The sequence below is a fragment of the Heterodontus francisci genome, chromosome 41, assembly GCF_036365525.1.
Source record: "Heterodontus francisci isolate sHetFra1 chromosome 41, sHetFra1.hap1, whole genome shotgun sequence".
NCBI classification, from domain to species: Eukaryota; Metazoa; Chordata; class Chondrichthyes; order Heterodontiformes; family Heterodontidae; genus Heterodontus; species Heterodontus francisci.
In genome coordinates this window covers 21,931,877-21,953,927 of record NC_090411.1, presented here as the reverse complement: position 1 = coordinate 21,953,927, position 22,051 = coordinate 21,931,877, and the positions used below count along the sequence as shown (strand labels likewise).

The 22,051-nt window shown below is 48.5% G+C and overlaps 3 non-coding genes across 3 annotated transcripts; all 3 read right to left on the bottom strand.

Annotated features, from left to right (window-relative positions):
* Positions 1-3,871: 3,871 nt before the first annotated feature.
* On the bottom strand, positions 3,872-4,064 carry LOC137354473 (U2 spliceosomal RNA). The gene has a single exon (XR_010970459.1). It is a non-coding gene; the product is annotated as a U2 spliceosomal RNA (small nuclear RNA).
* A 1,423-nt stretch (positions 4,065-5,487) lies between these two features.
* LOC137355050 (U1 spliceosomal RNA) lies at positions 5,488-5,651 on the bottom strand. The gene has a single exon (XR_010970695.1). It is a non-coding gene; the product is annotated as a U1 spliceosomal RNA (small nuclear RNA).
* Positions 5,652-12,804: 7,153 nt separating this feature from the next.
* Positions 12,805-12,995, bottom strand: LOC137354025 (U2 spliceosomal RNA). The gene has a single exon (XR_010970175.1). It is a non-coding gene; the product is annotated as a U2 spliceosomal RNA (small nuclear RNA).
* Between the last annotated feature and the right edge of the window lie 9,056 nt (positions 12,996-22,051).

The following is a 22,051-nucleotide window of genomic DNA, read 5'->3' as shown; positions in this document are numbered from 1 at the left end:
CTTAAAGTGTAAGGGAGAAGTAGAAATGTGGAGAGGTTTAGGGAGAAAATTCCAGATGCTAGGGCTTAGGCAGCAGAAGGCATAGCCACCAATGGTGGAAGGATGAAAATCAAGGATGTGCAAGATCCCAGAATTTGAGGAACGCTGACATCTCACAGGCTGCCAGGGCTGGAGGAAGTTACACAAATAGGAAAGGGCGAGGCCATGGAGGGATTTGAAAACAAGCTTGAGAATTTTAAAAGCAAAGCATTGCCAAACTGGGAGCCAATGTAGGTCAGCGAGCGTAAGGGTGATGGGTGAATGAACTCGGTGATGAAGTCAGGATAGGGGCAGCAGAATTTTGGATGAGCTTCAGTGTATGGAGGGAGCAAGTTGCGAGGAAGCATTACAATAGTTGAATGTGGAGGTAACAAAGGGGTGGATGAAGGTTTCAGCAGCAGAAGTCCCGAGGCAGAGTTGTAGTCAGGTGATGTTTGGGAGGTGGTCTTGCTGATGGAGATGGTGCTTTATGTCGTCCAGTCATATCTGGCAACGATTGGCCCAACCAAACAGCCTGCAGACACAATGGGCCCAATGGCCTCCTCCTGTGCTGTATCTTCCTACGATTCTATGCATCGCAGAAAGGATATTTGTTCATTTCAATTAGGGCACTGTAATAATGGAGCAAGTCCCGATTCCATCTGTGTTGCAAAGTTGTATTTTTCGCCCCTACATAGGGAATGTAACAGATAGTAATTTGTAAAGAATGTTTGTACTTCAGCTGATCTTAACGAAAAGCCAAGAAATTATAATTTGTAAACTCCTTCATAATCTGATCTCTCTGGCCCTCTTAGGATTCCTTTGTAGCCTAGTGTGAAGCCAGATTCCATTCTTCGACTGCTTACTACTGCTCAGATGATGTCCTGTCTTGTGTAATGGGCAGGAGTCGGGGGTGCAGTCATGGTGCTGGCCCTTATCTCTGTGCCTGAGACCGGTTTGTGGCTGGAGGCTGCAATGCTTACTCAAACCTAACCTGAAGAAAAGACGAATGGTGCAGGGTTGTGAGTGGGCGGAACAGTCGCTTTTTAGGACCTTTTTGCAATTTACTCAGGCAAGGGGTGACTGAAAGAGAAACAAATATTTCTTCTCTGCTTTCGGAGCTTGCTGAATGGACTGGCTCCTCGGGCTCCTCCTGCAGCTCTCGGTCTTGCGTGCTCCTCATTGGCTGACACCTGCTCTTGGGGCCCATCTTCTTTGGGGTCTCTCCTACGACGCTTCAATGCCAGTGGTGCCGCTGCTCAGTCTCGCACTCTTCGACCCTCTCGGATTAGTCTTTAAGAGGAGTTGCTTTCAGTAAAAAAATTCCATCTCTAGTCACTGCTGAGACAACAATGGTGTAACAGCTATAAGATAACAGCTTCACACCTCTCTTCCTTTCAGTGATCACTGGCAGCCCTGATGCTCAGGAAATGCTGGCTCTGCACTGCAGTGCCGTGCTCTGTTGGATGTATTTTAGAGATACTGGTCTAGATGTTCTGTTTGCGCTGGATCGACTGGCTCCTCAGGCTGCCATTGCTGCTCCCAGTCTTGTGTGCCTAGCAGCTGTTCTTTGAGCCATCTTCTTCATCTGCCCTGAACTGCTGGATTTACCCTTTCTCTCCATCTCCGATCTTTGCTGTTCTTGATCCCCGGGATTCACGCCTACTGCTCCCCAGGTCTGTTGTTAATACCTGAGGCCACTCACTCTACACTTCCAGTGGACCATGGGGCTGAATTCCAAACCTCTCTCCTGCATTGATCGGTGGCTTCACCGAGCTGCCTCCAGCCTGCCTACAACTGAACTTCATCCCATTGTAACCTCCAGGTCCTCGGCCTTTAAAGTGGGATATGGCTAGTGAGTTGTTGTTGGGCCTTGTTTGTACCTTCTGCTAGAAACCAGACCTCCAGAGGCATTCTCGTTTGAATCAAAATTTTCAGTTGATCCAAGATGTCAGGATCCATTTTCAGGATGTAAGATGCACCAATTGGCTATTTCATGCTTCGCTACGACTAACACGTCTCCTGAACTTACTTCTTGGGAATGTTAGCTGAGCAGATCATTCTGCCTGAGGTGGGCCTAGTCATGTCCTGATGTTTGGATTGAAAGATACTTTGAGAAGCATACTGTTGCTGGCCACGATAACTTCTCTCCAATGTCTCTAACTCTCGTCTTCAACACTTTAATCCAGCAATTTTGGAGTTATCCTCATCAGATAGGGCTGATTCCTGACTGCCTTAATACAGTCCTCATGGGTGACTTGTATTTCAGGATGGCTGGCTGGAATGATGATCTCTTTATGGATTGTCTTCGCTCAGTTACAAAGACTCACAGACTGTCTCTCCCATGCCTGTAACTTGTTCCCCTTGACTTTTAAGTGTCAAGTAAACTAAGGTCAAGGTTTGCATCTCCGCCCCTGATCGCACTAAACAACACCCCACTGGAAGTGGCTAGCAAATTCTATTCTCTTGGGTGCACTTTGACAGACAATCAGTGCCTTGATCTAGAGCTCGATACGTGCACAGGGAAAGCAGCTACCAGCTTTGACGACTCGCGAACTGCACATGGGATAAGAGCAAGCGGACCCTTCAGACCAAGCTGATTGTTTATAAGGCCTGTGTTCTCAGCACCTTGCTGTATGGCTGTGAAACATGGGCGACGTGCAGCTACCAGGAAAAGAAGCTGAATAATTTCCATCTTAGCTGTCTGCAGCACATTACGGGTATATCCTGGCAGGACAACATCACAAAAGTGGCAGACCTCTCAAAGGCAGAGTTCCCATATGTGCTGGCACGGATGTAACAGACACGGCTTCGGTGGACGGCACACATCTGCAGGATGGAAGATGGTCGAATACCCAAGGACGTTGTGTATGGTGAAGTAGCCAGGGCCAGACGGAAAATGGGGCAGCCAAAGTGTGACATGAAGGCCCTAAATGTCGACTATCGCACCTGGGAGTCACTAGCTGGCGGAAGAGGGAAATGGCGATACATCCTGTGGACTGACGTACACTACCACGACGACAAGTGGCTACAGCAGCTTGGCAACATGTGCCGATGCCGAAAACACCAACTCACAGCGTCACTTGGCAGCTAGACGTGCGGAACTTGTGGCAGAACCTGCCTCTCGAGGATTGTCCTTCACAGTCATCAGCAAAGGAGCAGAGAAGACACCCCACCTAAATCAATTGTTTGCTACGTGTCCATCATCTTCCGTAGATGGAAAGATGCCAACTTATGGACTGTCATTGCTGTTTGCTGATGCTCTCTATGTGTGATTGCCGAATTCTCCTTCCAGTAAATGCCACCTTTGCTATCATATTAGCGGGTAGACGTCCAGTCATGGACAGCTTCCTGGTTTTCAGACTGGCAATCTAAATTCCTAACAGGTACCCCGTTGGTTAGGGGAAACAGCTTTTCCTGATTGGAGTAGTTCTCCTGCACTGAATGTCGAGAGTACTGTTTCAGCTGCTTTGTTTTGTATGAGGAACTGTCTTGCGTCCTGCTGATGGACTTCCTTTGCTTGCCGTTGGTCCTCCTTTTGGGCTAATTGTGGTTTATTTCCTTGTACTGCGGCTCCCTTTGTGCTGGCTGCAGCTTAAGTTGGTTTGGAGGTTTGCGCAGAGTTTTATTGTTTGCACGCTGTGCGTGTAAGTTTTGTGCGCGTAAATAGATGAATGTGGCGGAGTAATGGGATGTTTAATTGTTGAGTGTATGTTTTAGCTTTCAAGCATTTGAAGGGTATGTATGATCTTGTGGATTTAGCCGTTTGTGAGTAGCTGTGTAAACTGTGCCAGCTTTGACGGGATGGTTGTACGTGGTTTTGTAGTTTGAAGTGTAGCAGCAGCAGCGGAAAGGGAGGTGCACCGTTCCCAGAGATACTGCAATACCAGGTCGATGCGTGGTGTGGACGGAGCAAGGCCCTATTCCATGTCCCTGCTCCAAAAATCTATTTAATATATGGTCCCCGGATAAGGGGCGTATCAGATATTAAACTGATAAGAACAGATTTTTTCCCCCCAACATGTACTTTATTCATAAAAATCAGTTTAAAAAAATGCATTACGAAACAGTTCAAAACAAAAGCGCAAAGGAAATCAGTTTTCTTCGATACAGGAGGGAGTTGCCTCACAACCTTTCCATTCCAATTTACATGCCGTGTACATTTTACAGCAAAGCCATATCTGGAGTATACAGCCTGAGGGGTTTCCCATGGGTCCAGCCCCTCAGTTCACTTCAGTAGGAGGACCTTACACAGTGGCCTTTCCCCATTGAGACTTTGCGGCGTCTGGCCAAGCTTTAGTGCGTCCCTCAGCACGTAGTCCTGGACCTTGGAATGGGCCAGTCAGCAACACTCAGTCGTGGATAACTCTTTGCACTGGAAGACCAGCAAGTTTCGGGCAGACCAAAGAGGGTCTGTCACCGGGTTGATGGTCCTCCCGCAGCAGTTGATGTTTATCTCGGTAGACGTCCCTGGGAACAGAGGGTAGAACACAGACTCCTGTGTTACGGAGCTGCTCGGGATGAACGTCGACAGAAACCACTGCGTCTCTTTCCACACTTGCTTTGCAAAAGCACATTGCTGAAAGGGGTGGGCAACAGTCTGTTTCCCACCACAGCCACCTGGAGGGCAGTGTACGGAGGCGGTGATATTGCAGGCGCGCAGGAAGGATCTGACGGAGAGGGCCCTTCTCAGCACGAGCCAAACTACGTCTTGGTGCTTGTTTTGAAAGTTGTGATGATGAGGCATTGTGCCAAATGACTTTGGCAGTCTGCTCGGGGAACCAATCCGACAGGATGCACCTTCTCCTTTTCCCTTGGGCCTTGAGGACATTGCGTGCAGACCACTGCCTGATGGATTGGTGGTGAAAGGTGTTTTTCTGCACAAACTTTCCCACGAAGGATAGGTGGTACGGCACGGTGGAAGTGGATGGAGCATTCTGCGGCAATGTGGGCAGACCAGACCCATCCTTGGCAAGATCGGGGCCAGACAGAAGGTCAGCGGGTAGTGAGACTTGGTGTTTGCGTAGTTGGGTTGTAGGCAGAGCTTGATGCAGCGGCACACAAAAGTGGGCATGAGGATGAGGGGGAGGTTGTATAAATTTTTTTGTCCCAATCTTTACGTAGAGGTTTGAAGATGGTGTCCGTGCAGACAGGGTCCATTTTGGACGTGGCGATAAAGTGTAAGATGGGTCGGGTGAGCGGCGTGGCACAGAGTAGGAGTGGGGTATGGGGCGGCAGACAGAGCAAGAATGTGAGCATCTGGCAGCTGATGAGCAGGTTATTAGGCGCAATGGAGAGAGAGAGAGAGAGAGAACGCTGATACAACATGCTGAGTGTGTGGAGAAAAGATAAAAGAAAGGTTAGGAATTAAGCAGAAGAGCGAGTACATGCAAAGAAAACAGTGGGAATAAATGATGGCAACAAAAGAAGCTGAAAAAGACAGTAAGTTCTAATTTTGCTTTGTAAAACCAGGGGAGAGCGCGAACGCAGTCCCCCACTACCACAAATTTTGCAGTCGAGTATCCCGCATTTGGGGACATCGCAGGCGTCAGCACACCCGAAGTGCAATGGGCTAGCCTCGTCCTGGGAGAACCACCTTCTTGATCATGGTCTTTCCCCTGCCAGGTAAGTATGCTACATATTGCCACACACTGCCACCTGACATCACACACCACCTCTTACGGTCTCAAACACTCCGTTTTTACACATCGCCTTGTCACTCCATTCACAATCTGCTGCTCTTTGTTCACGTCAGTTCTTGGCAAATATTGCAATCTATCATTCATTACACCTTCCGACAAAATGCCGCACGGATCCAGAGCCTGCAATGACGTTTGAATATTGCCCTTAATAGGAAATCAGCACCCTCACCCCACCCCCTCAGCTGCCTTCCTTCAGGCCGCGAGGCGTTTTCCAGTAAGAAATCCCTAGACGTATACATTGCAAAGGAAGGAAATGCTTGGCTTCTCTTCCTTTCAAACACCATTCACAATCTGATGCCTTCGAAAAAGCACTTTTCAAGTTTTGCACCACAACACCAATAGGGACATAGGGAGAAAGTTCTGGCCGTCAAGTCTTCCTCACTTGTCACATTCACTTCCTTTGCTTGAAATATTTCACCAGTTTCCCAAAGCCAGCAAACCTACCTCCCTTTGTTTAACTCTGGCTTTGCAATCTATCTTACTCTCTGCAGTATGATCATTGTCCACATAGCCAGTAACTGATTCAAGGAGAAGCCACATTAAAAGGTTGAAGAAAACAGAGACATTTTGTCAAAACTTTTCGTCTTGCACTCATCAGGACAACCTGCAAGAATACCAATGTAAGGGAAGCAACAAATTTATACTGTATGAGAAGAGACTGCTGATTGGTTGGCAAGGGGACTCTGATTGGTAGAGGCGTTGACAGTTTTATGGTGACTGACAGTTAACTGCCAAGCTTTGTTTGAAATTTGTGTGGCGCATTTGCGTGTACTGGAAGCTACATATATTAATACACAGGGGCCTGTTCTTTGCAGACAGAAAGAACATGTACACACACTGCGCCTATTTCAGGGAAACAAAATATGTGACAGTCATTTGCTGGTTCATTCCTCAGGGCAATGCCTTGACCAATCAGAGTCAAGCTGCCTGCTTTAAATTTCTCCATGGCAACGCCTCTACCAATCACAGTCTACTTGCCAACCAATCAGCACTCTCTTCTCATATAGTATAAATTTGTTGCTTCCCTTATGCTTGCGAGTTGTCCTCATGAGTGCAAGACGAAAAGCTTTGACAAAATTTCTGTTTTCAGCAATATTCAGGTTGTAGACACGCATCTACATGTTTCCTAACATCTTTCGGATGAGACATTAAACCGAGGCCTTGTCCGTCTGCCCTCTCAGGTGGACGGACGCAAAAGATCCTGCGGCACTCTTTCCAAGAACAGGGGGCTTATCCACCACGACCTGGCCAATTTATCCCTCCATCGACAACACGAAAACAAACACTACCCCGTCATCATCACATTGCTGTTTGTGGGAATTTGCTGTGCGCAAATTGGCTGCCGCCTTTCCTAAACTTCAAAAGTGCTTCATTGGCTGTATTTGGGATGTGCTGTGATCGTGAAAGGCGTTATAGAAATGCACATCATTCTTGAAGGTACCCGAGCCATCACGGCAGGAATCCTAAATTCCTCCAGCATGGTCGGTGCTTCCAGCGAGGCTTCCTTGTGCTGCGTTCGAGTCAGGCCTTAAGTCAAAATGATGTCTCTTGTGGCAGGGAATATCTACGAGGAACCGTGGCATTTTCCTTCAAGAAGAACCGCATGGCCTCAGCAACAAATAAAGAAGTAACTAAGAAGGTTACTGCTCCAAAATTCTGCTGCCCGTGTCCAAGCTCACACCAAGTGCAGTTCACCCATCGCCCCTGAGCTCGCTGCTTGAGCAGCACCACACGTTTCAATTGCTCATCCTTGCTTTCAAATTCCTCCATGGCTTTGCTCCTCTCAACCTCTGAAACCTCTTTGCGGCTCACTCCTCACCGAGATTCTTTCACTCCTCCAATTCTGGTCTCTCGAACATCGCTGATTTTTATCGCTCCACCGCTGGCGGCCGTGCCTTCAGCTGCCCAGGCTCGAAGCTCCAGATTTCCCTGCCTGAGCCTCTCCGCCTCTCTACCCTCCCTTAGGACGCTCGTGGAAACCTACTTTGGTGACCAAGCCTTTGGACATCTGCCCTAATACGGCCTTACGCGGCTCGGCGTCCAATTTTGCTTTCTGACACCCCTGTGAAGCGCCATGGGACGTTGTATTACGTTAAAGGTGCTCTATAAATCTTTAATTGGTCTGGAATGCATATTCTGACAGGATGGTGGAAAGAGACTCAATCATAAGGTTGGAAAGGGAATTTCAAGAAACAGTTGGAAGGGAAAAAATTTGCAGGGCTATAGGTAAAGAAGAGACAGGAGTAGGACTAATTGTATTTCCCTTTGAACGAGCGGCCATAGGCACAATGGGCCGAGTGGGCCCCCCCGCCCCCCGCGGTGTCCGGTTGTATATGTCGGCGGCGGCATCCTTCCACCAACGTAAGATGATGGACGTGCAGCAAATCCATCGGCGATGCGATCGTTTCATGTGCTGCACTTTGACTGATGGCTGAAAAGGCCAATCTGTGAGAGACAGGTCCTGCCACAAGTGCCGCATATGAGGTGGGGTTATCAGGTGCCGTTGTAGGGTGCTGGTTTGCGTGTTGGCGCCTGCTGTCACGCTGCTGTAGCCACTGGCCGTCGTGGTGGCGTGCACCAGTCTGGGGTAATGTCGCCATTTTCCTCTGTTCTTGGCTAGTGTCTCCCACGTATGAAAATCGATGTTTCGGGCCTTCATGTCACGCTTGCAGGCATCCTTGGAAGTGGAGCTATTGGTCTTCTGGCTCTGCCCACCTCGTCATATAGAATACCCTTGGGAATGGGTCGTCTTCCATCCTGCAAACATGCCCGCGCCAGCAAAGTCACCTCTGCGTGACGAGTGCTGGCATACTCGGGAGATTTGCTTTTGAGAACACCGTCGCATTCGCGATTTGGTTCTTCCATGAGATGCCGAGAATACGCCGCAGACATCGATGATAAAAATGGTTGAGCTTCCTTTCTTGACAGCTGTAAGTCGTCCATGCTTCACAGCCGTACAACAAGGTGCTGCGAACACAGGCCTCATAAACCAGCAACTTGGTCCAAAGTGCGAGCTTGTTATTTTTCCATGCACGTTTTGTGAGTCCGCCAAAGGTGGTAGCTGCTCTCCCTCTGCGTGTGTCGACTTCTGCATCAAGAATCAGACTGTGTGTCACCGTTGATCCAAGGTTGCAGAATCTGCACTTCCAGCGGAGTGCTGCTTAGTCCGATCGAGGGCGTAGATGTGACACCCTGCCCCAGAACCACAGTTTTCTTGCCACTTGTAGTAAGAGGGAAGAGGTTAGAGGCATGGGAGACACGCTCCATGAGTGGCTGTAGCTGAGTTTCCGTGTGGGCCACTAGCGCGGCATCATCAGCGTAGAGGAGCTCTCTGATCAAGTCGTGCTGCATTTTTGTCTTCGCTTTCAATCTGGATAGACGCTAGAGCTTGCCGCCTGACCTAGTATGCAGGCAAACTCCTTCCATATCTGCAGGGAAGACAAAGGTCAGGAGCGTGGAGACGAAAATACCAAACAAAGTGGGGGCTCGGACGCAGCCCTGTATCGCTCCATTCTTCATGCTGAAACTGTCGGAAGTGGAGCCACCAAACCGTACAGAACTGTGCACGTTGTCATGAAAGGAACGGGTGAGACTACAGAGTTTTGGTGGACAGCCAATTTTCTCTAAAATCATGTGCAGTCCTGCTCAGCTGACGGTGTCAAATGATTCCGTGAGCTCTACGATAGCAAGGCATGTCCTGTTCCCGACACTTCTCTTGCGGCTGGCGTATGGTGAAGGTCATGCCCAGTGTAGATCTGTCAGCACGGGAACCGCACTGTCCTCCTGGATACACTTGATCTGCCAGTAGACAGAGTCTTTCCAGCAAGACCCCAGTGACTCTGAGGAGCGAGATGTCCCTGGCAAGTAGTTGTTACGGTCTCCTCCGTCACCTTTGTTTTTGCGTAACGTGATAATTTCTTTGCATCACACATGTCCTGAGGAAGGATCCTGCCCTCCAACGGCGAAAGAGGAGGTCACGAAGGTGTGGCAGTGAATGGGATTTTCGTGCTTAAGCAATTCGGTTGGAATTCCATCCTTGCCGGGTGCCTTTCTGCGGGCAAAGGAATCAATGACCTTTTCAAGCTCGAGTGATCCATGACAGGAAGCTGCAGAAGAGCGTCAAGCGCAGGCTGGGAGATGCCCGTGTCACGGGAGTACAGCTCACAGTCGTGTCCAACCCAGTGGGACATCTGTTTGCTTCTGTCGCTGAGTACTTGACCGTAGGCCAATTTCAGAGGGGCAACTGTGGTAATGGTAGGACCAAGCGCCAGCTTGATCCCATCGTACATAGCACATAGATTCACACTGTGACAGGCAGTGTGGATTTCTGGACATAGGTTGCTCCGGTGTTTATGTGCGCAGTGTCTCCCTGTCTTTTGCACGACTGCCTTGGCTACTTTCAAGTCATAGAGTGTTCTGGCTGTTGGCTTTATGTTGTGCATCAGGTAGGCGCTGCTTTTTGCTTCAATGACAGATGTCATCTCTGCTGAGTAGGTCACAAAGCAGTCTTTGTTGCGTGTTCCGCCTTTACCAAATGTCACTGCTGCCGCTGTGTCATAGATGATTGAGCCCAGAGATTTGCAAGCTTCATCAATTTCAACATCGGCTTTTCCTGGTAAACCTTTAGCAGGTAGCAATTGCTCGAGCGCCAATGCGAACTGCTGGCACTTGGCATCATTTCTTGTAGCAGGGATGCCGATGCGTGGCGGGCCGTCCTGTTTGGAACTGTGAAACCTTTGGGCTTGGGCCCTCACTTTGCTGCTGACAAGAGAGTGGCGATGGTAGGTGCGGGCATGGAGAACGCTGGGCAGATGGTGTCTTCTGGTGACGATCAGGTCAAGTTGGTGCCAATGGCCAGATCTTGGATGACACCATGACACCGCAGCTCTGCTCCATAATCCCAGTCCTGCACCACGGCACTCACCCGACCCACCTTACACTTTATCTGGAGATCCGAAGTGGAGCCTGTCCGCACAGACACCATCTTCAAACCTCTAGATAAAGCTTGGGGCAAAAAAGTTATACAACCTCCCCCTCATCCTCATGCCCACTTTTGTGTGCGGCTGCATCAAGCTCTGCGTACAACCCCATTCCGCAAACACCAAGTCTCACTACGTGCCGACGTTCTATCTGGCCCCGATGTTGCCAAGGATGGGTCTGGCCACGTTGCCGCAGAATGCTCCATCAAGTTCCACCGAGCCGTACCACCTGTCCTTCGTGGAAAAGTTTGTGCAGAGAAACACCTTTCACCACCAATCCATCAGGCAGTGGTCTGCACACAATATCCTCAAGGCCCTACGGAAAAAGGAGATGGTGGATCCTGTCGGGTGGTTCCCCGAGCAGACTGCCAAAGTCATTTGGCACAATGCCTCATCACCAGAACTTTCAAACAAGCACCAAGACGTAGCTTGGCTGGTGGTGAGAAGGGCCCTCCCCGTTACATCCTTCCTGCACGCCCGGAGTCTCGCACCCACTTTCCGCACGCTGCCTCGAGGTGGCTGTGGTGGGGAAGAGACCGTTGCCCACCTCCTTCTGGAATGTGTCTTTGCAAAGCAGGTGTGGAAAGAGATGCAGTGGTTTTTGTCGAAGTTCATCCCAAGCAGCTCTGGGCTGTTCCCAGGGACGCACACTGAGATAAACATCAACTGCTGCTGCAGGACCATCAATGCAGTGAAAGACGCTCTTTGGTCTGCCCGAAACTTGCTGGTGTTCCAGCACAAAGAGTTGTCCACGACCGAGTGTTGCAGACTGGCACATTCCAAGGTCCAGGACTACGTGCTGAGGGACGCACTAAAGCTTGGGACAGACCCTGTAAAGGCTCAATGGGGAAAGACCACTGTGTAAGGTACTCCCACCAAAGTGAACTGAGGGACTGGACCCATGGGAAACCCCTCGGGCTGTATACACCAAATATGGGTTTGCTGTAAAATGCACATGGCATGAAAAATAGAATGGAAGGGTTGTGAGGCAACTCACTCCTGTCTCGAAGAAAACTGATTTCCTTTGCACTTTTTGGAATGTCAGCTTGGTACTGTTTTGAACTGTTTTGTAATGCATTTTTTTCACAGATTTTTATGAATAAAGTATATTTTTGGGGGGGAAAAAGTTCTCCCGGGACCAAGCTAACCCATTGCCCTTTGGGTGTGCTGACGCCTGCGATGTCCCCAAATGTGGGATACTCGACTGCAAAATTTGTTTATGTACCATCTTTGCTCAGTTACAAAGACTCACAGACTGTCTCTCCCATGCCTGTAACTTGTTCTCCAAGTAAACTAAGGTCATGGGTCAAGGTTTGCGTCTCCGCGCCTGATCGCACTAAACAACACCCCACTGGAAGTGGCTAGCAGATCTACTCTCTTGGGTCCACCGTGACAGACAATCAGTGCCTTGATGTAGAGCTTGATACGTGCATAGGGAAAGCAGTTACCAGCTTTGCCGACTCGCGAAATGCACATGAGATAAGAGCAAGCGGACCCTTAGGACCAAGCTGATTGTTGAAAGGCCTGTGTTCTCAGCACTGTTTATAAGGCCTGTGTTCTCAGCACCCTGCTGTATGGCTGTGAAACATGGGCGACGTGCAGCTACCAGGAAAAGAAGCTGAATAATTTCCATCTTTGCTGTCTGCGGCACATTATGGGTATATCCTGGCAGGACAACATCACAAATGCGGCAGTCCTGCCCAAAGGCAGAGCTCCCAAGTGTGTTGGCACGAATGTAACAGACGGCGGATGGGACACGTCCGCAGGATGGAAGACGGTCGAGCACCCAAGCGCCTTGCGTACGGTGAGGTCGCCAAGACCAGAGGACAAATGGGGCAGCGTGTACTATCAGAGCTGGGAGTCACTAGCTGGCGGAAGAAGGAAATGGAGCTACATCCTGTGGACTGGCGTGCACTACCACAACGACAAGTGGCTACAGCAGCTTGGCGACAGGCGCCAAAAACAACAACTCACAGCGTCACGCGGCAGTTTGACGTGCGGAACTTACGACAGAACCTGCCACTCGAGGATGCTGCGAGCAGAGGAGCATGTACAGTTTGCGAACATTTAGAATACTGTTTTTAGATTTTAAAAATCCCCTGAAAGGGAGGTGCACCGTTCCCAGAGATACTGCAATACCAGGTCGATGCGTGGAGTGGACGAAGCAAGCCCCTATTCCATCTCCCTGCTCCAAAAATCAATTTAATATATGGTCCCCAGATAAGGGACGTATCAGATATTAAACTGATAAGAACAGATACTACACTTGATCTTAGCCAAAAGGCCGAGAAGCGATACCGGTATAGGTTACGGTGTCCTCAGGCCCCATTTGCCCTCCCTCTTTTACGTCAGACTGATTGTGTCCAAAGACGTATAACTGCTGACGGTTTCACTGTCGGCATATTTTTCTCTGGATTTCTAATTGGAACAGAAGATTAGTTGACAGAAGTTGCTGTTTTTTCCTTTGTCAGTGAAACTGCTTCATAGGTATGTAGATTGCCAGTATTCTACCAATCAGATGGGAGAGGGTTGTGCCTGTCCACACGTACGTACGTCATTGTCAGAGGCTGCTGTGGAACATAAACTTTTTAAAGCAGTTGCGTGTCTTGCAGGGTGTGAGTGACCATGCAACAACCAACTGTGCAGAACTGCACACGCAGAATCATAGAATGGTTACAGCACAAAAGGAGGCCTTATGTCGTGTCCGTGCCAGCTGTCTGCAAGAGCAACTCAGCGAGTCCCACTCCCCGCCTTTTCCCTGTAAATTGTATTTCTCGTCAGGTAATTGTCCAATTCTCTTTTGAAAGCCATAATTGCATCTGCCTCCACCACACTCTCAGGCAGTACATTCCAGATCCTAAGCACTCGCTGCATCAAAAAGTTTTTCCTCACGTCGCCTTTAGTCCTTTTGCCATTCACCTTAAATCGGTGTCTTCTGGTTCTCGACCCTCCCACCAATGGGGACAGTTTCTTCCTGATCTGCTCTGTCCGGACCCCTCATGATTTTGAACACTGCTATCAAATCTCCTCTCAACCTTCTCGAAGGAGAACGGCCCCAGCTTCTCCAATCTATCCATGTAACTGAAGTCCCTCATCCCTAGAACCATCCTCAAAAATCTTTTCTTCATCCTCTCTAGTGCCTTCACATCCTTCCTAAAGTGTGGTGCCCAGAATTGGACACAATACTGCAGTTGAGGTCGAATCAGTGTTTTATAAAGGTTCACCATAACTCTATATGCCTCTATTTCTAAAGCCCAGGATCCCGTATGCCTTATTAAGCGCTTCCTCAAACTGCCCAGCCAGCTTCAATGATCTGTGCACATATACCGCCAGGTCCCTCTGCTCCTGCACCCCTTTAGAATTGTATCCTTTATTTTGTATTGCGTCTCCTCGTTCTTCCTACCAAAATGTATCACTTCACACTTCTCTGCATTAAATTTCATCTGCCACGTGTCCGCCCATTCCACCAGCCTGTCTATGTCCTCTTCAAGTCCATCACTGTGCCCTGCGCACCCAAGTCGAGGTCATTAACATAGATCAAGTAAAGCAGTGGTCTGAATACTGACCCCGGGGGAACACCACTATATACCTTCTTCTAGTCTGCAAAACAACCGCTCAGCACTACTCTCTGTTTCCTGTCACTCAGCATCACGCTCATCAATTCTCTCTGTTAACTCATCACAAAACTCAATCAAGGTCGGGAAACGCAATTTGCCCTTCTTAAATTTGTGCCGCCTTCCCTTCATTAATCCACATTTGCAAAGCGACTGTTAATTTTGTATTGGATTATCGTTTCTAAAAGCTTTCCCAGCACCGAGGTTAGAATGACTGGCCTGTAGTTGTTGAACTTATCCTTACACCCTTTATGAACAACGGTGTAACACTGGCAATGCTCCAGTCATCAGGCCCACTCCTCCTTTTACCACCATCTCCTACTATTTATATGCCTATAGAAGACTTTTGGATTCCCTTTTATGTTAGCTGCTAGTCTCTACTCATACTCTCTCCTTGCTTCTCTCAATTCTTTTTTCACTTCCCCTCTGAACTTCCCATATTCAGCCTGCTTCTCACTTGTACTATCAACCCGACATCTGTCACACGATTAACTACACCGAGGAACATTTGCCAGCTTTGGGCAAACTTGTCCAATTTGACTTCTTCTAAAATCTTGACTCTACCGCATATTTAACAACTGTACTATCTACGTCCTGCTCCAGATCAATAATAAAAAACGGAGGTTACACCAATCAGCACTGGCCCAGCCCACTGGTGACCGCAACCTGTCTGGCAGCAGCTCTACCTAAAACCTGCCCACTCTCTACCCAACTTGAGCCAATTTGCAATCCATCAACGGACTTAAGTTCCTTACATAACATTTTATGTATCAATATGTAGATAGGCCGACTAGAGGGGAGGCTATGTTGGATTTGGTGCTTGGCAACGAACCAGGCCAGGTGGCAGATCTCTCAGTGGGAGAGCATTTCGGTGATAGTGATCACAACTCCCTGACCTTTACTATAGTCATGGAGAGGGACAGGAGCAGACAGGAAGGGAAAATATTTAATTGGGGGAGGGGGAATTACAATGCTATTAGGCAGGAACTGGGGAGCATTAATTGGGAACAGATGTTCTCAGGGAAAGGCACGACAGAAATGTGGAGGTTGTTTAGGGAGCACTTGCTGCGACTGCAGGATAGGTTTGTCCCGATGAGGCAAGGAAGGGATGGTAGGGTGAAGGAACTTTGGATGACAAGAGATGTGGAACAGCTAGTCAAGAGGAAGAAGGAAGCTTACTTATGGTTGAGGAAGCAAGGATCAGACAGGGCTCTAGAGGGTTACAAGGTAGCCAGGAAGGAACTGAAAAATGGACTTAGAGGAGAGCTAGAAGGGGACATGAAAAAGTCTTGGCGGGTAGGATTAAGGAAAATCCCAAGGCGTTCTACACTTATGTGAGGAACAAGAGGATGGCCAGAGTGAGGGTAGGGCCGATCAGGGATAGTGGAGGGAACTTGTGCCTGGAGTCAGAAGAGGTAGGGGAGGTCCGAAATGAATACTTTGCTTCAGTATTCACTAGTGAGAGGGACCTGGTCGTTTGTGAGGACAGCGTGGAACAGGTTGATGTTAAGAGGGAGGATGTGCTGGAAAGTTTGAATGATATGAGGACAGATAAGTCCCCGGGGCCAGACGGGATATACCCAAGGATATTACGGGAAGCGAGGGAAGAGATTGCCGCGCCTTTGGCGTCTTTGCGTCCTCACTGTCCACTGGAGTAGTACCGGATGATTGGAGGATGGCAAATGTTATTCCCTTGTTCAAGAAAGGGAATAGGGATAACCCTGGGAATTATAGACCAGTCAGTCTTACGTCGGTAGTGGGCAAATTATTGGAGAGGATTCTGAGAGACAGGATTTATGATTATTTGGAAAAGCATGGTTTGATTAGAGACAGTCAGCATGGCTTTGTGAGGGGCAGGTCATGCCTCACAAGCCTTATTGAATTCTTTGAAGATGTGACAAAACACATTGATGAAGGAAGAGCAGTGGATGTGGTGTATATGGATTTTAGCAAGGCGTTTGATAAGGTTCCCCATGGTAGGCTCATTCAGAAAGTAAGGAGGCATGAGATACAGGGAAAGTTGGCTGTCTGGATACAAAATTGGCTGGCCCATAGATGGAAAGTATTCAGCATGGAGCTCGGTGACCAGTGGTGTTCCGCAGGGATCTGTTCTGGGACCTCTGCTCTTTGTGATTTTTATAAATGACTTGGATGAGGAAGTGGAAGGCTGGGTTAGCAAGTTTGCCGATGACACGAAGATTGCTGGAGTTGTGGATAGTGTGGAAGGCTGTTGTAGGTTGCAACGGGACATTGACAGGATGCAGAGCTGGGCTGAGAAGCGGCAGATGGAGTTCAACCTGGAAAAGTGTGAAGTGATTCATTTTGGAAGGTCAAATTTGAATGCAGAATACAGGCTTAAAGACAGGATTCTTGGTAGTGTGGAGGAACAGAGGGATCTTGGGGTCCATGTCCATAGATCGCTCAAAGTTGCCACCCAAGTTGATAGGGTTGTTAAGAAGGCGTATGGTGTGTTGGCTTTCATTAACAGGGGGATTGAGTTTAAGAGCCACAAAGTTATGCTGCAGCTCTATAAGGCCCTGGTTCGACCACACTTGGAATATTGTGTTCAGTTCTGGTCGCCTCATTATAGGAAGGATGTGGAAGCTTTAGAGAGGGTGCAGAGGAGATTTACCAGGATGCTGCCTGGACTGGAGGGCATGTCTTACGAAGAAAGATTGAGGGAGCTAGGGCTTTTCTCATTGGAGCGAAGAAGGATGAGAGGTGACTTGATAGAGGGGTACAAGATGATGAGAGGCATAGATAGAGTGGATAGCCAGAGACTTTTTCCCAGGGTGGAAAGGGCTATCACCAGGGGGCATAATTTTAAGGTGATTGGAGGAAGGTTTCGGGGAGATGTCAGAGGTAGGTTCTTAACACAGAGAGTGGTGGGTGCGTGGAATGCGCTGCCAGCGGTGGTAGTAGAAGCAGATACATTAGGGACATTTAAGCAACTCTTGGAATAGGTACATGGATGATAGTAGAATGAAGGGTAGGTAGGTAGTTTGATCTTAGAGTAGGTGAAAGGTTCGGCACAACATCGTGGGCCGAAGGGCCTGTACTGTGCTGTACTGTTCTATGTTCCATGTTTATCAAAATCTTTTTGGAACTCCAAATGGATGACATCTACCAAATCTCACTGAGCTACGATACCACAGTATCAAGTATCACAGGATCAGGTTTGGCAAACTAGACCTCTTTTCTGAAGCCTTTTTCTATCAAGCCTCACCCTTCCAACTGATTATTAATATCATCCCTACTGATGCTTTGCATTCTTTTCCCCACCGCTGAGGTTAAATTAACCGCTCTGTAGTTGACAGAAGGGGTGAAATTGGTCTGCATCAATCGTGCAAAATGGGCTCACAGCAAATCAGCAGCCTGCTTTTCACTGCGCTCCATTTTCTTTTCCATTGAAGTTAAAATGCACTTTGTGGCATGGATGTGAGGTCTGCATACAGGACTGTACCGAACCCGAGAAAATGTCTAGCTTAAACTACAACTAAAAATTCTGACGACAATCAGGAACGGCGTTCAGGACTGTGATCGTGGACCTCCCAATTCCCTACCCCAACCCTTCAAGGTCCTGCTCGGCCGGAACGGCATTCAGGACTGTGATCGTGGACCTCCCAATTCCCTACCCCAACCGTTCAAGGTCCTGCTCGGCCTTCCTGCTCTTTTGCACCATGCCAGGTTTGACTCCCTCTTAGATGAGCCTACAGCTTCCCTCTGTGCCTCCCTTGACATCCTCATCGAGGCACTCGGCGCTGGCTCGTTAGGAACAGCAAGCCCAATTGCCCCATCCTACTATTCCGCCGAAGTTCCCGCCCAGAGTGTCCGCCGCGGGCTATTCTTGGCAATCTCCTTCCTGTCCAACTCACCCCTCCCACTTCTGACCCTGTGGAATCTGTCAGTGGATCAGCTCTCACCACCCCTCTGCTCAACTCCCTCCAGAATACCCGTTCACTTGCAAACAAGGCCCTTGCCAAAAATGAACTTATTTTTGAAGATTGCATCGACATCATGGCCTTAACGGAAACCTGACTGAGGGGTGATGACACCTTCCTCCTAAATGAAGCCTGCCCACCTGGCTATACCTTCCAATACCTGCCCTGTCAAGACTGTCGGTGCCAGTGTGGTGCTTATCACCAAATCACACCTTGGCCTGAACCCTTACTCCTCTGGCACTTTCTCCTCCTTTGAGCATCTCACCTTGCTCCATCCCTCTCACCTCTTATTCAAAATCTTCATTCTCGACTGCCCACGTAAGCATGATAATAACATTTTCACCGAGATATCTTCACTGCTTTCCTCCCTCAGCCTCTGCACCAAACTGCTTCTCATTCTCGGTGATGTCAACCTCCATCTCAACTCATCATTCTCGTTCCCCTTTGAGTTCACCGCCATCGTATTCTCACTATATCTCTCGCTTCATGTAAACTCCCCAACCCATTCTCACAGCTACCCCCCTTGACCTTGCCATCTAACGTGGGCTTGCTTCTCCCATCGGATAATGCCAACTCTGATCACTTTCTTGTATCACTCTCCACCCACTTGCCCCTTCTACGCCCCAACACTACCTCTTTCTGTATCCACCCCGGAATGCTATCTTCCAATTCATTTACAACTGCCTTTGGCTCTCTGATCACAACATTTCAGCAGCTACTGATTTGCTCAACTGCACCCTCACCTCCAACTGTGATGCCCTAGTCCCCAGTAAAGCCATTACTCTCTCTCACCCTGGCACTTCCCCCGGTACGGCCCTCATCTCCTCTCCCTCAAGTCCGAAGAATGCAGTTGTGAAGGATATGGTGGACAACTGCTTCAGCCATTCACTACCAGACCTGGCTACATCACATAAAGCACTATTGGGTCTTGCTCTATTCTCCCAAAACTGATTACTATCTTGGAATGCAAAGATAACCCCTGGCTTCGCTTCTCTATTGTAAACCATCTTCGTAAACCCCTCTCATTTCTCTCCTCCACCCTCACCTCCAATAATAAGTCCGAGGAGCTCATGGACCTCTTTGTCACGAAGATCGAGGCCTTTAGTTCAGCTGCCTGTGCTGCTTCCCTTCCTTCCAGTCACCCACTGGACAAAACTTCCTCTAAAGAGCCCCCGTGCCCTGGCCCGGAACTCACATCTCTCTCTAGTTTCTCTCCCAGAGGTCAAAGGGGAGATTTGGAAGTAGAAGCAGATACATTAGGGACATTTAAGCGACTCTTGGTACATGGATGATAGTAGAATGAAGGGTAGGTAGGTAGTTTGACCTTAGAGTAGGTTAAAGGTTCGGCACAACATCGTGGGCCGAAGGGCCTGTACTGTGCTGTACTGTTCTATGTTCCATGTTTATCAAAATCTTTTTGGAACTCCAAATGGATGACATCTACCAAATCTCACTGAGCTACGATACCACAGTATCAAGTATCACAGGATCAGGTTTGGCAAACTAGACCTCTTTTCTGAAGCCTTTTTCTATCAAGCCTCACCCTTCCAACTGATTATTAATATCATCCCTACTGATGCTTTGCATTCTTTTCCCCACCGCTGAGGTTAAATTAACCGCTCTGTAGTTGACAGAAGGGGTGAAATTGGTCTGCATCAATCGTGCAAAATGGGCTCACAGCAAATCAGCAGCCTGCTTTTCACTGCGCTCCATTTTCTTTTCCATTGAAGCTAAAATGCACTTTGTGGCATGGATGTGAGGTCTGCATACAGGACTGTACCGAACCCGAGAAAATGTCTAGCTTAAACTACAACTAAAAATTCTGACGAAAATCAGGAACGGCATTCAGGACTGTGATCGTGGAGTTTTGCGTACAGTCCTGGACACCACGTAACAGGAAGGACATAATTGCTCTGGAAAGAGTATACAGGAGATTTAAAAGAATGTTGCAGTGCTTGAAAATTGCAGTTATGAGGAAAAGATTGGATAGGCTAGGCTTGTTTTCCTTCGAACAAAGGAGGCTGAGGGGTGACTTAATTGAGGTGTCCAAAATTATGAGGGGCCTAGACATAGAAGACAGGAAGGATCCGATTCCCCTAGCGGAAAGGTCAATTACCAGTGGGCACAGATTTAAGGTGATTGGAAGAAGGATTAGAGGTGACGTGAGGAAAAACTTTTTCACCCAAAAGGGTGGTGGGTGTCTGGAATTCACTGCCCGGATCGGTGGTGGAGGCAGAAACCCTCAACTCATTTAAAAAGTACCTGGACCTCCACCTGAAGTGCTGTAACCTGCAAGGCTGCGGAACAGGTGCTGGCAGGTGGGATTAGATTGGGAGGCTAGTTTTTTCGGCTGGTGCAGACACAATGGGCTCTTTCTGTGCCATAACCTTTTTACAGTTCTATGAAATTCCATATTTGAATCCCTCCAAACAGGTTTCTGCCCCATCACAGTCCCAAAATGGCTCTTCAAGTCACAAATGGCATCCTAATTGACTGTGACAAAATGAAATGATCCCTCCTTGATCTTCTCGACCTGTCTGCAGCTTTTGACACAGTTGACCCACACAATCCTCCCCCAACGCCTCTCCACAGTTGTCCAGCTGGGCGGGACTGCACTTGCCTGTTTCCAATCTTATCCATCTAATCGTAGCCATTGTATCACTTGCAACAGCCTCTCTTCTCGCTCCCGCACCATTACTACTGGTGTTCCCCAAGGATCTATCCTTGGCCGCCTCGACGCCCAGCTCTACCTCATCACAACCTCTCTCGACACCTCCACTAAATTATCAGACAGCTTGCCTGATATCCAGTACTGGATGAGCAGAAATTTCCTCCAATTAAATACTGAGAAGACCGAAGCCAGTGCCTTGGGTCGCCGTTCCAATCTCCATTCCCGAGCTACCGACTCTACCCCTCTCCCTTGCAACTGTCTGAGACTGAACCAGACTCTTTGCAGCCTTGGTGTCATATTTGACCCCGAGATGAGCTTCCAACCACATATCTGCGCCATCACTGAGGCCACCTATCTCCACCTCCATAGAATCGGCTGACTTTGCTCATTTGCCGCTGAACCATCATTCATGCCGTCGTTACTTCTAGACTTGGCTCTTCCAATGCACTTCTGGCTGGCCTCCCACATTCTACCCTCCGTAAACTTGAGGTCATCCAAACTCTGCTGCCTGTGTCTTACTTGCACCAAGTCACGTTCACCCATCGCCCCTGTGCTCGCTGACCAACATTGGCTCCCGGTCAAGCAATGCCTTGATTTAAAAATTCTCATTCTGGTTTCCAAATTCCTCCACAGCCTTGCCACTCCCTACCTTTGCAATCTCCTCCAGGGCCACAACCCTCCAAGACAAATGCACTCATCTAATTTTGAACTCTCTTGAGCATCCCCGATTTTAATTGCTCCACCGCAGGTGGCCGTGCCTTCAGTTGCCTCGGCCCTAAGCTCTGGAATTCGCTCCCCAGAGCACTCCGACTCGCCACCTCGCTTTCTTCCTTTCCAGCGCCCCTTAAAACCAAGCTTTTGGCCATTTTCCCTAATATTGCCTTACGTGGCTCGGCGTCTAATTTTGTTTTATAACCCTGCTGCGAAGTGCCTTGGGATGTTTCATTATGTTAAATGTGCTCTATAAATATAAGTTGCGGTTGCATTTTCCTCAGTTGCATCTGTTCATTGTTCAGCCCCGTGGGACTAAAATTTTAATGTTTCTTATGAAATGCTGAAGCATAACACCAAATTTGATCTGTTTGTTTTCCCTGAAATCTGGCAGAACCGCAGTAAAATTAAACTC